At 40.2% G+C, this 15,622-nt stretch overlaps 1 protein-coding gene across 1 annotated transcript in view; it reads left to right on the forward strand.

Moving 5' to 3' along the window:
* The first annotated feature begins 802 nt into the window (after positions 1 to 802).
* MEI4 (meiotic double-stranded break formation protein 4) overlaps positions 803 to 15,622 on the forward strand; it is a 215,987-nt gene continuing 201,167 nt past the window's right edge. Inside the window, exon 1 of the mRNA XM_025926117.2 lies at positions 803 to 1,055. The gene's annotated coding sequence lies outside the window, so the exon portion shown is untranslated. The remainder of the gene's footprint in view (positions 1,056 to 15,622) is intronic.

Below are 15,622 nucleotides of genomic sequence, written 5' to 3' on the forward strand. Positions count from 1 at the left end.
AAGAACTGCAAATACAGTAAATCATTAGTCTAGTGTTCATTAATTTGGAGTTCAAGAAAATTCACTCTTGGCTTATCTGAAATTTACCTCTGCAGGATTAGATATTAAACAAATTACAATAGACTTGAAATCATTGACTCTTTTTCACGGGCAGATGGTTAGAACATTGATACTTAATGTTTTAAAGAAATTTACAATAACTGCATGCAAATGCATGTCTTAATAAAGAAGGCTCATCCATTCAGAAAAGTAAGCTGAACAGAACTCCACGTAGAAATGATCGATGATTGATTCTATAAATGAAACTTCTACCCAATAGCAACCAAGTATTGTGTATAATACCAAAGAAAACTACAAAGAATCTATCCTCAGTATGCTTAGAATCCATTTGGGATTCTAAAATATGAGTTTTAGAAAGAAATAAGGCAAAACGATTTAAGAACGTAGACTGTGCAACGTAACAGGTAAAAAGTGAGCAAAACCATTTATAATAATCATAATTTCTTGCAAGAGACAGAAATTTAATTTCACCTTGGGAAAAAGAAAAAATTGTTTTAGAACTCAGTTTTTCCTCAGTTCTCCGAGTTCCCCCCTCCCCCAATGGCATCAATGCGTCTCTGTCCGACAGTCTCTGCAAGGATTTCTTCCTCCTCAAGGCCTCCATGTCACTGGCAAGCTCCAGAGGGCGCACTTCTTCGGAAAGCGACGGGGCGTGTCCTTTTCCTTCGCCGAGCCCTCCTTAGAGAGCTTCGGGGCGCCGTGCCGAGCCCGCTCCGGGTGACCGAGCTCCCATTCACTCTCCTGGCGAGCGGCCGCGGGGCCTTCTGGGGCTTGTGGTCTCTGGGCCGTGGCCCGGCTCTCCACCCCTAAGGGTAGAAGGGAGGACGAGCTGGGCAGCGTTCCAGGCTCCCGGTCCGGGGCCGGGCCGCCAGGGCGGGCACTCAGGCTTCCCCCGCTCCGAGAGGGGGCTCAGAGTCCCAGCCCCAGCGCTTCCCTCCCCGCCTGCACTGGCTCCCGGCGGAGGGCGCCCTCCCTCCTCTGCTGGAGCCCCGAAGGTAGGTGGGGAAGCGCCCCGCAATCTTCCCCCTGCCCAGCCTCGCTGGCCGTGCTCTCTGCCCAGGGGGCCCGCCGGTGCTTTTCCCATGGCTCTGGGCTTGGACGTACATTCACCCCAGTCACACGGCTGTGTGGAGTTCCGCACGCTGTTGGGGTTTCCCTTCACTTAATTACGTCGATTGCGCCTGCATTCAAGTGCTTGGGGTTACAGGAGCATTGGCACAGAAATCTTTGGATTTCTGTGTTTTGTTCCACGCCTCTGGGCATGTTTGAGCCTAGCTTGACCACCGAAATGGTTCCTGAGGCTTCGTAGAGAAGGAGGGACATGTGTTTTGAAGCTGTTGGTGGGAATGTCAAATCATTCATGGAATAGATCTTTTATTGATCACTCACTATATTGGAGGAACTGTATAAAGTGCTGTAGGTATCTAATTGGTACACACATGGCTTTCTCACTCAAGGACCTCACAGGCCTGTCCTGGGGATGGATATACAGGTGCCCGAGAAACATTCAGAGGAAAGGGTGAATTTGCATTAGAAGGATCAGATAAAATGCTGTAGGACAGAGAAGCTTCATGGAGAAGGGGGCATTTTAAGGAGGGATAAGTACCAGATAGTTAGGAAATAGGGGCTGAAGTTGGGAATTCATTACAGATGAAGGGGTTAGTAAGTAAAGGCATGAAGTCAGGCGTGCATGGAGAAAACAGAATGTTTTAGTGTGTCTAGAATGTTTGAAGTGGCAGGAGAAGTTGCTTGGACTGAATTATGAAAGGCTTCTGGTAGCTTGGTAGTCTGGAATTGTGGAAACATGTTTTTGGACTTGGATTCCATCAGGATCCATAGATTATAAAGAAATGTACTGTGTTTAGTATTCATAGAATGCTCATAATGTCGAAAAAACACATAATAAGATGGACTCTGTTCACGAGATGGGTATATTTTTCAATAGCGATGTTTTTGCCAAATTAATTGCATGCACATTGATCACTTTCTTGGGCTTGTTTGTGTTTCCTTTTTCCTATTTAAAATCGAGAATTTACAGTGCATCACGTGACTGCAATAAGAGTCGCCTGGCAAAGATTTGTGAGTTGCTATCTGCTATTCTACTTGTTTTTATTTGGGAAGACTTACTGCTTTAGAAGGGTTTTAGATCAAGGGCAATAAAGAGAATGTATAATTTGGGACATGGATAATCTGGATGACTTTCAGAGCAGGGAAGTGGACCAAAATGACAAAATTCATAGGCAAAATATGGGAGTGAGTGTCGGGAGCACAAACTGATGATAAGCATCGTTTTTATTCTTTTTATTTTTTATTTTTTTTTCATGAATGATAGAGGGAATACCAGCGTTTGGAACCAGCTTTCCAAAACCAGTATTTTGGAGGCCTTGTTAAAGCTTAGAAAATACTATCTTAAATATGTTTTTGCATATATAAAGATATTAGGAGTCCAGTGGACATTGTGGTGAAGATCGGAGAGAATATTTTAGTTCTTTCACGGGGCATGTGTATGTCACATATGCATTAAACTTCTTGAAAAAGGTACTAGAAGTTGAAGGTCAAGAGTCACAATTTAATAGAGCCAGTTAAATTAGGCCTGGTCACTTTGGAGCATTATTGAAGAAGGCATATGACTGCACTGTGAAGAATGGATTGGAAGGAGCCAAGAGATCAGTCAGAAGGTTGATGCAGTAATAAAAGCAAGATATATTAGTGATTTGGAGAAAAAGTAGACACATCTTTAGATTAGGTTATAGAATTGACAGGGAATTGTATAGAAGGATAATTGGGGGAGTAGTGTCACTAAAGTCAGAGAGCAAAGTGTTTTAAGAAGAGAGGAGTGGTCATTAGGATCATATGAGTGGTCAGATGATGCAGAGAAATAGAATGAGCATTTGCAAATAGCCATAAGGTTTGACAATTAGGATGCCATTTGTGACCTTGGTAAGAACAGCTAGGTTGAGTGGGGGTGATTAGAGAGGGCTTTTTTTTTTTTTTTTTCTTTTAAAGCTGGAAGCAACCTGAGCATGGTTGTATGTTGAGAGATAAAGTCAGTACAGAAAACGAGATTAAAAGAGAAGAGAGATGGTTGATAGAGAAGAGTTGGTATGCAAATAGTGCATATTCTTAGAACATTGTGTATGGTACATAAGTACAGGAAGATGTTGGCTATTTTGTTTTTTCAGTAGCATATCACAGAAAAACCAGAGCTTTCTTATATGCTTGCAGAGTACCTAGGATCTAGCTTGCTTACCTATCCATTCATTCATTAGGTCAGTCTCCTGGTATTTTTCATTGAGCATCATGTATTAGCTGTAGGGATTTCTACTCTGAGCAGACAGATAATGAGCTCAGTGGAGCTTGCTTGTCACTGAGGGACATAGACATTAAACAACTAATTAAATAGGGAATTATCCAGTTGCGGTTGTGATAACTGATGTGAAACAAGACTATGGAATGTTAAAAGCATATGTATTAGAGGAAGTTGTCATGGTCTAGGGAAGGCATTTTCAAGGATAGAACGTTTAAGCTGGAATCTAGAAGAGATCACTCTTGTTACCTGTGAGCTAGTCCTTCTTCTTGCTGTTTCCTTGTTAGTCATCTCTTAGTTCTCTGTTCATTGTTAGGCTCAGTCGCCCCTCTCTTGAACACTTGGTGTATATTTTATCAGTGGATTGGTGGGTTGGCAAAACTTTCAGGAAACAAAACTTGGCAAGGATCTTTTCTCAATCTAGTGTTTGCTGCATCTTAGTGACTAAATATGAACTAAGTGGCCATTTGATTTTATTCATGCTACATTGATTACCGTTAGGGAAAGAAGAGGGTTTGGGCAATGGCAAGTTGATGGTCAGCCACAGCCACCACTGACTTAGCCTCTTAACATCCTTTGGAGGAACCACAAGCAGCACAGATCCTGACACTTATTAGGAATTTTTGGTAACTGCCAATGATACCTAGGTTTTGTTTTCTTTGATTTAAAATTTTAATGTTCTCTTGGGCAAGTGATTGGGGAAAAAGCAACTACTTATGCTTCTGTCTGTAGGGAAGTGAACATCCTCTTGCTGCTATGATTTTGCATTTATATAGCATTTGAGTGTGAGCTAAGTGCTTTTACAATCAATTTTATTATTCAGTTTAAAAGAGAGCCTACAGTCACCCCTGTCAAAATTTGTTTGGTGTTATTCGAGGAAGGGAATCTTTTATAAAACTGGCCTTCTGTGATGGGGAAAACTGATCAATCAAAAGACTAGAAATAATGAGGGACAAGGTGAACATCATCTAAAGACAGCTGTTGATAGAAGACATTGGCCACATGGTACCTTTTTTTACAATGAAAGAAGGAAAAAAAAACCCCACAAAACCAAGTAGAAATACAATCTTTCAGAAAGCCAACCCCCTCATGATTTGGTTTGTAACTGCAGTACTCAGGGATGTTTTACAAGTGAAAATATGTGTCCTTAAATCTACATCCTTAAAGTATTAGGTTTTATTTAGAGCAAGTGTTGGCAAACTTTTTCTCTACAGGGCCAGATATAAATATTTCAGGCTTTGCAAGGCCATGCTGTTTCTGTAGCAACCATACGACTCTGAAATTGTAGCACTACAGCAGCAATAGACAATACATAAGCTAATGGCCATGGCTGTTTCAATAAAACATGGTTTCTACAAGCAATGCCACCCAGATTTAGCCTGTGGGCCATTGTCTGCCAGCCTCTGATCTATAGCACTTCTGAGAATCGTTTACAGACTAGGGATGTTATAGATTAGAATGATTGATATGCATCTCCAAGCTCTATGAAGGCAGAGATGGATTTGTCATGTTGACTGTTGTGTCCCTGTATCTAAGACAGTGCCTGACAAGTAGGAGATGATTAAACATATGTGTTGAATAAAGGAAGGAGTAGCAAGGCTCTCTGATGGAAAATTACCTAAGGTGGGGTAAGTGGTTCTATATTCAGATTTTCAGGTTCCACATCATGTATTCTATGGTACTACCATGTTGGGTACAGCAAATATACTGCAGTTGAGTGCTTAATTAGGAGAACAAATCCAGGGAATGCTTGCAAAATGTAAAAGAGCCAGTGATACAAAATGATGGTAAAGAACAGTAGGTCTATGAGTCTCCACCAATAAAAATACATACTATATCCTTTGGAAGGGACCTGAGAGAGAATATATTCCAACCTCTTACTCAGGCTAGGGCTTTTCATTATTTGCCCTGTTTTGTGTGCCTTGCTAACTAGCATTATGCTAGATAGCCTCTTTTGGTCCTCCAAATTTCTCCACCCCTCCATTCTGCTGATTCATACCACTCTCTGCTCCCTCCACAGTCTTAACAATGGCCTGTAGGATGAAAGGTCACAGCTCCTGTCAGGTGGTCCTTTCCCCATGGTGCTCTCTCTCCTGGTTCTGGTAACTGCTTCCTCCTCTCATCCCCTTAGGCCTGGAGTAAATGAAGGATGACCTTGCCCCTTTCTGTTGTTGGCCACCAGGATATTGTGTTTCCCCCTTAGGTCACCCACACTTTTAGAAACAGTGTCACTATTTTTTTATTTTTTAAAATGTTTATTTATTTTGACAGAGAGAGAGACAGAGCATGAACGGGGGAGGGTCAGAGAGAGAGGGAGACACAGAATCTGAAGCAGGCTCCAGGCTCCGAGCTCTCAGCACAGAGCCTGATGTGGGGCTTGAACTCACAGACCGCGAGATCATGACCTGAACCGAAGTTGGACGCTCAACTGACTGAGCCACCCAGGCGCCCCATAGAAACAGTGTCTTTATTAAACTCTCCTTATATTACCCAAATTGTGGTGCCCTTAGCTTTCTGCTTGGACCCTGGTGGATATAGTATTCCTACCACATTTTCAAAGGCACCTATTGTATGTCACTGAATGACTTTAAGTCCCCCAAAGTCAGTGACTGTGGCTTCTGTTTCTTACAATCACAGGATCTCAGGGTGAAAGTGATCCTGGAAGGTGAGCCATGTAACTTTTCTGTTCAGGGTTGGGGTGCATTCTGCCCCATCCTTATCAGAGCTCATTGTACCTGAACACCTTCCACAGAATTCACTACTCTTAATGTTCTCTCACACATCTTTAGCCACAACTGACTGGTAGAATATGTATAGTTAATTTCCATCCATTGTCCTTGTCTTGTTCCTTGGGGTTTCATGGAATAAGTCCAGTTTACATTCCATTCCTCTTTCCTTCAGACAGCAGGTTTCTGAGTTCCTTTACCATCTCTATCTGTTTACAAGCAGTACCTAGAACAGAATCTCTTTTTCCATCTGTTGTCTGATCATGCTCAGTTGAGAATGAGCATGATAACTTTCCGTGGAAGGCTTACTACCTCCGATGAATAGAAGGATCAATACGTCCTCTTTCCTTGTTTTGGAGATTTAAGAGGGAACGTTATCTGACTCCATTCCACATTCCCCACCTCTGCCAATTTAAGTGTTACATGTCATGTAAACAGCTATCTTTGACAATGGCTTATTTTTTTCCTTGTTATTGAGTTTATATTTAAAGACTGTCTATCAAGGGAGTAAAGTAGTTTACAAATTGTAGATCTTTAGAGGGCTATGTCTACTACCCAGTTTCCTTTTGCTTTTCTTCAAATATCAAAAGTACATTGATCATCATTTAATTATTTTAGGGAGTACTATTTAAAGTATTTTACTGAACTTTTGGAGCGCCTGGGTGGCTCAATCTGTTAAGTGTCCAACTTTGGCTCAGGTGATGATCTCATGGTTCCAGAGTTTGAGCCCCATCCATATCTGGTTCTCTGCTGTCAGCACAGAGCCTGCTACAGATCCTCTGTCTCCCTCTCTCTCTTTGCTTCTCCCTGGCTCACACTCTCTCTCTGTCTCTCTGAAAAGTAAATAAACATTTAAAAAAATAATAAAGTATCTTACTGAACTTTTCATTTAGGTTTCAAATCTGAACAGCATATATCACCAGACTCACAGATTTTTTTAGCATTTTGTTCCTTTTTTTCTTTTTTTTCCTGGACATTCACTCTCACTTATGCCAATTACTATATATCTTGCATTTTGGAAATATAACAAACTATTGAAATGCAGTATTTTTTGGTTGCTAATCAAACTGACTTTAAGGAAATGCTCTGAAGTAGGTTCTTAAGTATATCATTCATTTAAGTCAATTTTTATAATGAAAGTCCAATTTATTTTTTAACAAGCCTCCAAAATATCTGTCAGCTTCTTTAATTCTTCCTTCTGATTTATTCAGTGAGCTCATTCCCCATTTCATTTTTGATTAGATTGGCTTCACTGCAGCAGAAGTCAGGAAAATAAATCCTCTTGTATTTAATGTGTGCTTTGGTTTAAGCTGGATGAGTAGAAGAATGAAAACAACCCATTAGAAAGTAATGTTGATTGTTAGAGAGAGAGAGAGAGACGTGACTTTCTAAATTTTTAATAAAATTGCTTGGAAATATATTTCAGAGGCTGCTTGCCGATTGCTCCTTTTCCCATGCCTTCCTTCTATTTTCATGAATATCTGTTTCTGACAAGATTAAAAAGCAAAACATACTTGTGATTCTTTTCAGATTCCTCAAATGGGTTTTACAGTAGCTGATTGTTTATGATGCATTTCTTTTTATCTCTTAGAACAATGGTAGGAGAAAGCTACTTTCTCTTCTGATCTGTTTGTATACTTTATTTGAAGTTCTGTTATTCATGCATTAGCATGTATTTTATTTATTTTCTTATTTGTCTGCCTCCCCCAGTAGAAGAAAAGCTCCCAGAGAAGGGGCATACTTAGGTCCAATGGCTGGCCCAACATTTGTCAGCAGAATATAAATGGATCGTGACAATCTGCCATTTTATAACAGTGCGCAAAACACTTAGGTAGTTCTCAAGAAGTTGCTGCTTCCTAAAAAAAAAATATTTCTCTTAAAAATACGGGTCCTAAATTATCCAGTTTTATAAAGATTGTTTTGTCTTTTAATTAAAAAAAAGTCCACCACCCATAATCCTTTTATTTGATAATTACTAAGCACTATTTCATGTATGTAATGAATAGATTATAAAAATTACATATTTCCAATAAGCTTTCTTCATCAGAATCAGTTTCCCCAAGCCAAAATTATGTGCTTTACGTGCTTTGCATGCAAGTAACTATGGCATAACTGTGGATTGCAAATGAAGCAACCATTTCAGCTCCAAGACCCCGCAGTACATTTTGTACTAGATGGCTGATGGTAAATAACAGTCAAATTCCCAGTTTCCCAGTATATTCCCAAAATATGACTCCGGCATAAAATCACTGAGAACGGCACTGATGCAAAGCACATAGCAGGAGGCTAGCTTCTTTAATTATTAATGTGCTTACCTCATTACCATGCCTCATTGATAAAAAGCTAAGATTTAGAACAGAATTAAAAAACAACTTCAGAGCGTAGTTCATGTGGTCTGAGTAAATGTTTGTACATTTTGTACTTTCCAGTCATTTAGTATGGATTTCTGACTAGAGTCCATTCTTCACCAGCCTAATATTGGCGTGGTGTTGGAGTCTTCCCTCACTTTTTCTCCCTCTCTTTAGTCTGGCAGCAAGCCCTACCATTCCATAAACATCTTCCAGAGCTTCTGGTCTTCTGCGTGCTCACTTTCAGTGCCCTGGCCTAGCTCTTCTTCCAACCCTTCTTTCGTGTGTGGTAAAAATAATCCTGAGCTCCTTCCTACCCAGCACCATCCACTTCCTAAGACACTGCTGGGATCATTTCACTCCTCCACTCAGAAGACTACGCCTGTTTCCATTTGTCCGGTCAGCACTTCCTGACTGGCTCTCAAGATCCCAACTTCCCTATCTTGTATTATTTTCCATTATTCCCTAAAATACCTTATTCTTTAGTCTCTTGGACTCCTCTCCCATAAATATATATGCCATTATCTGCTGTCTGCTTACTGACTCCATCTAAAGTGCTCTTTTGCCTGCTCTTTGCCCCTCTGAAATCTGCTCATCCTTCAGATCTCCCAGGCCTGCTTTGGAGGCTTTCTCCTCCTGTTCATGTTAGCCTACATGTGTCTCTTCTCTGAGCTCTTGATAGATTTATACTCAGACCCACGTGGAAGTGCAGGCTTGGGAAACAGTGGGCCTGGGATTGAGTCATGGCCATGTACTAGTCTCAAGTAGACCAAACATTGCATTGAGTGTTTACTATGTTCATGATAGAGTTCATAGGGGTCACGTGCCTAAACTGATTTTATCATTTTGGGAACACCTGGATGGCTTATCCCGCTAAGTGTCCAACTTTGACTCAGGTCATGATCTCACGGTTCATGGGTTCAAGCCCTGTGTCAGGCTCTGTGCTGACAGCTAGGAGCCTGGAGCCTGCTTCAGATTCTGTGTCTCCCTCTCTCTCTGCCCCTCCCCCGCTCGTGCGTGCACGTGCTCTCTCTCTCTCAAAAATACACATTTTTTAAAAAGTACTATTTTGATTCCCACTTTACAGATGAGCAAACTGAGGCACAGAGAGGTTGAGCAACCTGTCCAAAGTCACTCAGCCAGGAAGGGGGCAGAGCTAGGAAGCTTGGCTCCTGAACCTGCTCTCTTCACCCCCTCCTATGCTATTCTTGCCTTGGAAGACATATTTGAAATGACATATTTGATAGGGATTTTTAGGGTTTATTGATATGCATATTACACTTTCCTGTCTCACTGAGCGGTCTTTGGAGGAAAAAAAATCTATCAGTGAGTTTAGAGTTAGTGCGCCTGCCTATGTATTGTGTGTGTGCGTGTTTTGCTGTGGTGACAAGCTGGGATGGGCATCAAGGCAGGCACAAGGTAGTTCAGGGGGGCCGACGCCTTTCCAGGTTACACTTAATTCCTACTCTCAAACCTGGAAACTATATTGTAGGAAGAATGTGTGCACAAAGATGAATATTAAAAAATACAATTTTACCACTTGTTAACTGGATATCCTTGAGAAAGCCCCCTCTCTGAATGTTAATTTCCTGAGCTCTAAACAGTGAGACTAAATTGTACTTCACAGAATTATTAAGTGAGATGATAAAATGAGGTAATTTAATGAAGTACTGGATGTAAAGTGAATGCGCGGTGTCTACTATGCAGAGGTGTTCAAGAGGTATGTATGTTTTCCTTTGAGGCTCCATACTCCAGCCAGGCTCGTGGCTTTTCTGATCTCTGCTGATGCTCTTCCGTTTGTCTCTATAGCCAAGCAGGCCCTCATTTCCACATTGCTAAAAATCTCCTTAACTTCTCCTGTCTTTTCTTAGGTACTGTCTTCTTCATGAAGCTTTCTGCAACCCCTTGGCTGGAATTAATTTCCCCTTTCTGTGAAGTATTTCACTTCTGACCTCTTTATCGTAGTCATCTGTGTACAGTATGGCTTCATCTTTCCCACTGAGCCCAATGCTAGAAATAATAAAAGATGAAGACCCAGTCCATGCCTCTGATGAGCTCACTTGCTGTCAGGGTAGAGAGACCCCCACATGACTGGTGATACTACTTTATGGTAAGATTTCCAGAGTGCTGTGGAAATGCAGAGAAGGGCGCAGTTAACAGAGCCAGGGGGAGGAAGGAAGGAACAGGAAGTCTAGAAGATTTCAGACACTGGTGGTTTCCTTTAAGGAAAGGGTGAGGGAAGAGTCTGCAGACAGGAGATGGGGAAAGGGTACTTCTGTCAGAGAGTGAACATCATGGACAAAGGTGCATAATCATGAGAGCATGAGGTTTGTTCTGAAGCCACAAGTCCTCTGTGGCTAATTGCCCAGGGGCACGGGAGAGAAGTCAAGCTAGAGGGTAGCAGTGTTTTTGGTTTTCAACAAATCAGTTGTGTGACAGATCTAGCTTCAAAGCAATTTTGGAAAAAAAATACATGTTGAATTGTTTCTTCATTATGTCCATTTGAACCATCATGGAGACTGACCAACAACTTATACTATTTTGGGTGCATGAAGAGAAAGGTTCAAGTGTTGTGACTGATTATATTCATTGCCAAATTGGAGGCTAAGTGCTGAGTGACACTGAAGAGGGATTTTGCCGAGTCAGAGAATAATCAAAAGAGGCTCAATATTATGATGTTATGATGTTATGATGGGTATAGGAGATTTGACAGGATTTTGCTTACATCAGATCCTTGGCGGGTGAGTCAGGAAAGTCGGCTTTATACTGTTTTGCTTTCAAGAGTGGACCTGGGCTTCATAAGCAGAAGTTATAGAGTGTCTGGAAGGAGTTTCTAAGAACTGATCATTAGGTAATCCGATTTTTAATACTGTAATGTCCATGGGGACCAAGTTGGACTCCTGATTCCGTCATTGGGTGACAGATGGGATCATTTCTTCAGACACCAAGCTCTTAGGAGTCCATTACACATGTTCAACACTGTTTTGGTATTCAATATATTTTATTATATTTGAAATCTATTAAAATAGATGATCTGTGTCAAAATATACTAATTTAATGTGTGTACATGACAGACAATATGGGAAGATGAAAGTTTTAGAATCAAATTGTATCTTCATTTCCATAATATTATGTGACTGAATAAGTTACTCTCTGAGCCCATTTGCATGTTGAAAAAGCAGGGATAATAGGAATTATATCACAGGGTTATTGGAAGGATCAAATATGATGGATATGAATCCATGTATATATTGTTGCATCATGCAAGTACTGTTAGTGAAAGTACTTTTTTTCCTTTTCTGTATTGTGTCTTACTTACTATGACTTTCTAACAGCACTGAGCACCCAGAAATAAAATATAGTGACATCACCCAAGTTTTTTTCTAAAGTGGAGGCTTCCTTTCTTCACTGAGGTCTATTCTTGAATGTTTTCCCATTGAATAATAAATGTCAGTTTATCCAGAAGGGCAAAGGAGTGATGGCAAGTTAATCTAAAGTTGTAACTCACTCTCCACCATCTAGAGGCATCTCCAGATTACAGCATACAGATATTACTTTCTGTGGTTATTTCTCCTTCACTTTATATTAATACAGACATATATGCATAAAATACTTGGCCTTAATAAAAATCTGGAATACTTATGCTCATTAATATGTAATTTAAAAGTTACCCTGAGTTTCCTAGTTTAGCTCCTTAATTTTGAAAAAGAAAGCCTGTGTAAATGTGTGTGTATATGTGTGTGTACACACACATGTACACTTGAGTATTTGCATATACACACACACATTGAATACGGCTGCAGATTGTTAGGTGTTCTTTCTCCTGCTGAAAGACTCTAAATTTTTCATAATTGTTTTAATTAAGAAAATGTTGATTTTTCTTTCATTAGTTTTAAATTCGTGTATCAAATGTTTAAAAGATTTCTGTATATTTCCTGTTAATGAAGAGAGACATAATATGAAATGATTAGTCTAAGAGGCTGACTGTTTATGTGTTTATTATGACTATTATTGTTAGTATCATCATGTTGTAATTTACTCTGCTGTTACAATTTAGCTTTGGACATTGAACTCTTCTTGCCACTGAGTAAGATTAAAACAGAGAGAGAAATTTGCATACATCTTATATATATACATTTTATACACAGGCTTCCCAATATACTTACCTATTAGGCTAAATGTCACTGAATTTTTACCCTGTGCCAGACACTGTGTTAAGTACTTTACATGGTTTATATATGTCATTGAATTCTCTCAATAACCCCTATGAAGCAGCTTCTGTATTTGCCTTTTTTTTTTTCAGATAAGCAAACTGAGGCTTGCAGGGGTTGAGTGCACAAAGCTTAATACTTATAAGTGGTGGAGACTGGATTTTAGTGAAGCTGTCTGATTTCACAGCTGGAACTTTTCACTGTACACCACACTGCCCCGATGCTTGTATAATTGTGGACTCAGAATTGGGTAAGACCAGTCAATCCACGTAGCTTTCACATCAGTGTAGAAATCTGTCTTCATCTCAGACAGATGGCCATTCTGCCTCTGCTTGAGTAACTCCAGTAATTGGAGTTTCATAACTTCACAGGATAGCCCATTCCATTGTTGGACAGCTCCTATACTGGCACTTCCAGTATTCATCTATTTATTGGAAACTTGTCTCCCTGTAATTTCCATGCACTTGTCCTAGTTCTGCCTTCTGGAGGATTATTGAACACCTCTCTTCCCTCTTTGGTCTGGCAGCCTTTCAGATGCTGCTGTGCCTAGAGTCTTCTCTTTCTACAGCAACTCCATGTGCTGTCTCCAGAGCCCTTGCTCTTGCAATCACCCATTCTGACCATCCTGTTTAATCGGTTGCTGCTGATGAGTTGTGGTATATAGAACTGGACGCAGCAGTGTGGCAACTGGTACAGTGGAAAGACTTCTCGACTGAGCTGTAGCACCTAGGTTAAGGTGTCAGCACTACTAACTGTGTGACCTTGGGCAAGTGGCAAAAGACCTGAGCTTCAGACCCTCATTCATAACATAGGAATGATAATTTCCTTAAAATACAGCAGTATGGTGCTGGGAAGAAGCTCCGTGTATCATGGCCCTGGCCTCAGGTCTGTCAGCTTCCCTCTCTTTGGCCTCTTCTTCTACACAGTTCCATGTCAGCATAGCTTTGTTTACTTACCTCCCTTTGCATCTTTGTTCAAAAGTCATCTGCCAATTGAGGCCCTTCTTGACTACTGTATTTAAAATTGCAATCAGTCTCTTACTGTCTCCCTCCATCTTACCTGCATGAGTTCTCTCAGCTGTGTTCATCACAATTTGGCACACATGTATTTTACTTATTTATTTTGTGACTCCGTCCACTAGACTGTGAGCTCAGGAACTCACCTGTTTCCATCACTGCTATATTCTCTGGACATAGGAGGCAATTGAAAAATACTTACTGAATAAATGAATGAATTACCATCATGTTTCTGTTTCTGGTGTAGAGTATAGTTGGCACACTTATGAATTGTTCTTTTAAAATTTTTACTTTAAAATTTTTTTTAATTTTTATTTTAGAGAGAAAGAGAGCATGAGTGGGGGAAAGGAGCAAAGGGAGAGAGAGAGAGAGAATCTCAAGCTTGATCCCACGATCCTGGGATCATGACCTGACCTGAAATCAAGAGTTGGACACTCAACTGAGTAAGCCACGGGCACCCCTTAATTGTTGTTTTAATGTTTCAATTTCATAAATTAATTGGTCAGTTAATTTCCTTGTGCTACAAGGGTATTTTCTGACAGAACAGTTACCTGAGCTGGACTCCTGGAGTAAAATAGTAGAATTTTCAAATTAAGAAATGTTACTGAAAATGAAAAAAAAATTATCACTGTCTTCAGTTTCTAATGACTCAGGGTTATAGTTTGGTGGGTAAATGAATATAGATTTTTATTTTAAAATAGCAATTGCTCACTGAATTTCCTGTTAATGTGCTCACTATAGCTATTCGCCATCCTGATTTCTGATCCATAGTGTATCTTACAACCACAACTTTTGTCTCAAAGTACACAGCCCTACCTAGTTGGCTGTTTCTGCATTAATATGTTTTTGTTTGTTTTGTTTTGAGTTCATGGATGGAGGATAAGACAGAAGTGCAGATGTATTTAGGCCCTACAGATAGGAGACTAAGTAGGGCCAGAGAGGTGCTGGGATCTCAGCTTGCCTCCCAGTGTGAACAGAGTCTAGGAACCATGTTACCTGCCTAGACATGGATCTCAAGGTTGGGTTAGTAAAACCTTATTCATCTATTTGAAGTAGATTGTGGGGTTAAGATTCCTGGGGTTGCAAGGAGTGCTGAATTTTCAGACTGATTGTTGTCGTCTGTGGTTTAGTGACTTGTACATTGAGCTAACTGGTTGCCTGGTCTTAATGGACTAAACAATTGAAGTCAGCAAAATATCTGATTGTAACAGGTGATGCGTCTACTGGCAGGCTGAAGAGGGAAGAATTTCCTCTCACATAGCAGAGTCGTGTCTTGGGACGTAGGGGGAAAAAAAAAGATACTCTTTCCTTACCCAGGAGAGTTGACTCTAGATCTATGAATTATTGACATGCTTTCTTGTTGTTGAGCGTTTGCACGTCTACTGAGATCAAATAATGCTGTCAGCAGCTAGTGCTGGGTCCAACTCTTCTGATTTGAAATCTGCAGAATCATGTTTGGTAAGAATGCCTGAAAAATTCCGCAGCTCCTTATTTGAACTTATTTTTAATTTGCTCTAAGGTGTATTTGAATCACAAAGGAGCTTTCAGCAGAATGCTATAAATCTATCATTGCTAAATACCAAAGCATTGCAAATACACTTGGCATGGGAAAATAATGTCCACATGAATGCATTGTTTATTTATGTCTCATGTTTTAAAGGGGAAAGGGAATATGTTTTAGAAGAATCTGTATTTGTGGTAGATGTATGAAAATGTCTTTATGATTTTACAAAATATGGGAATGAAACAAAAATAATTCCACTGGAGACATCACAGGTACAAGGCCAATGTAAACTTTTAATTAATAACAACAATTATGATAAAAGCTTTTGTTAAGTAAACAATTACCCTTGTCTAGGGAAGTGAACAGTTTGGGCACAGAATTGACTAATTGTTTTTCTAGTTATACCAGAACTGCATTTGGATTCCAGCTTACTAATTGGATGTCAAGGAG

Source organism: Puma concolor, chromosome B2 (genome assembly GCF_028749965.1).
Source record: "Puma concolor isolate L17-30 chromosome B2, mPumCon1.1.hap2, whole genome shotgun sequence".
Lineage (NCBI taxonomy): Eukaryota > Metazoa > Chordata > Mammalia > Carnivora > Felidae > Puma > Puma concolor.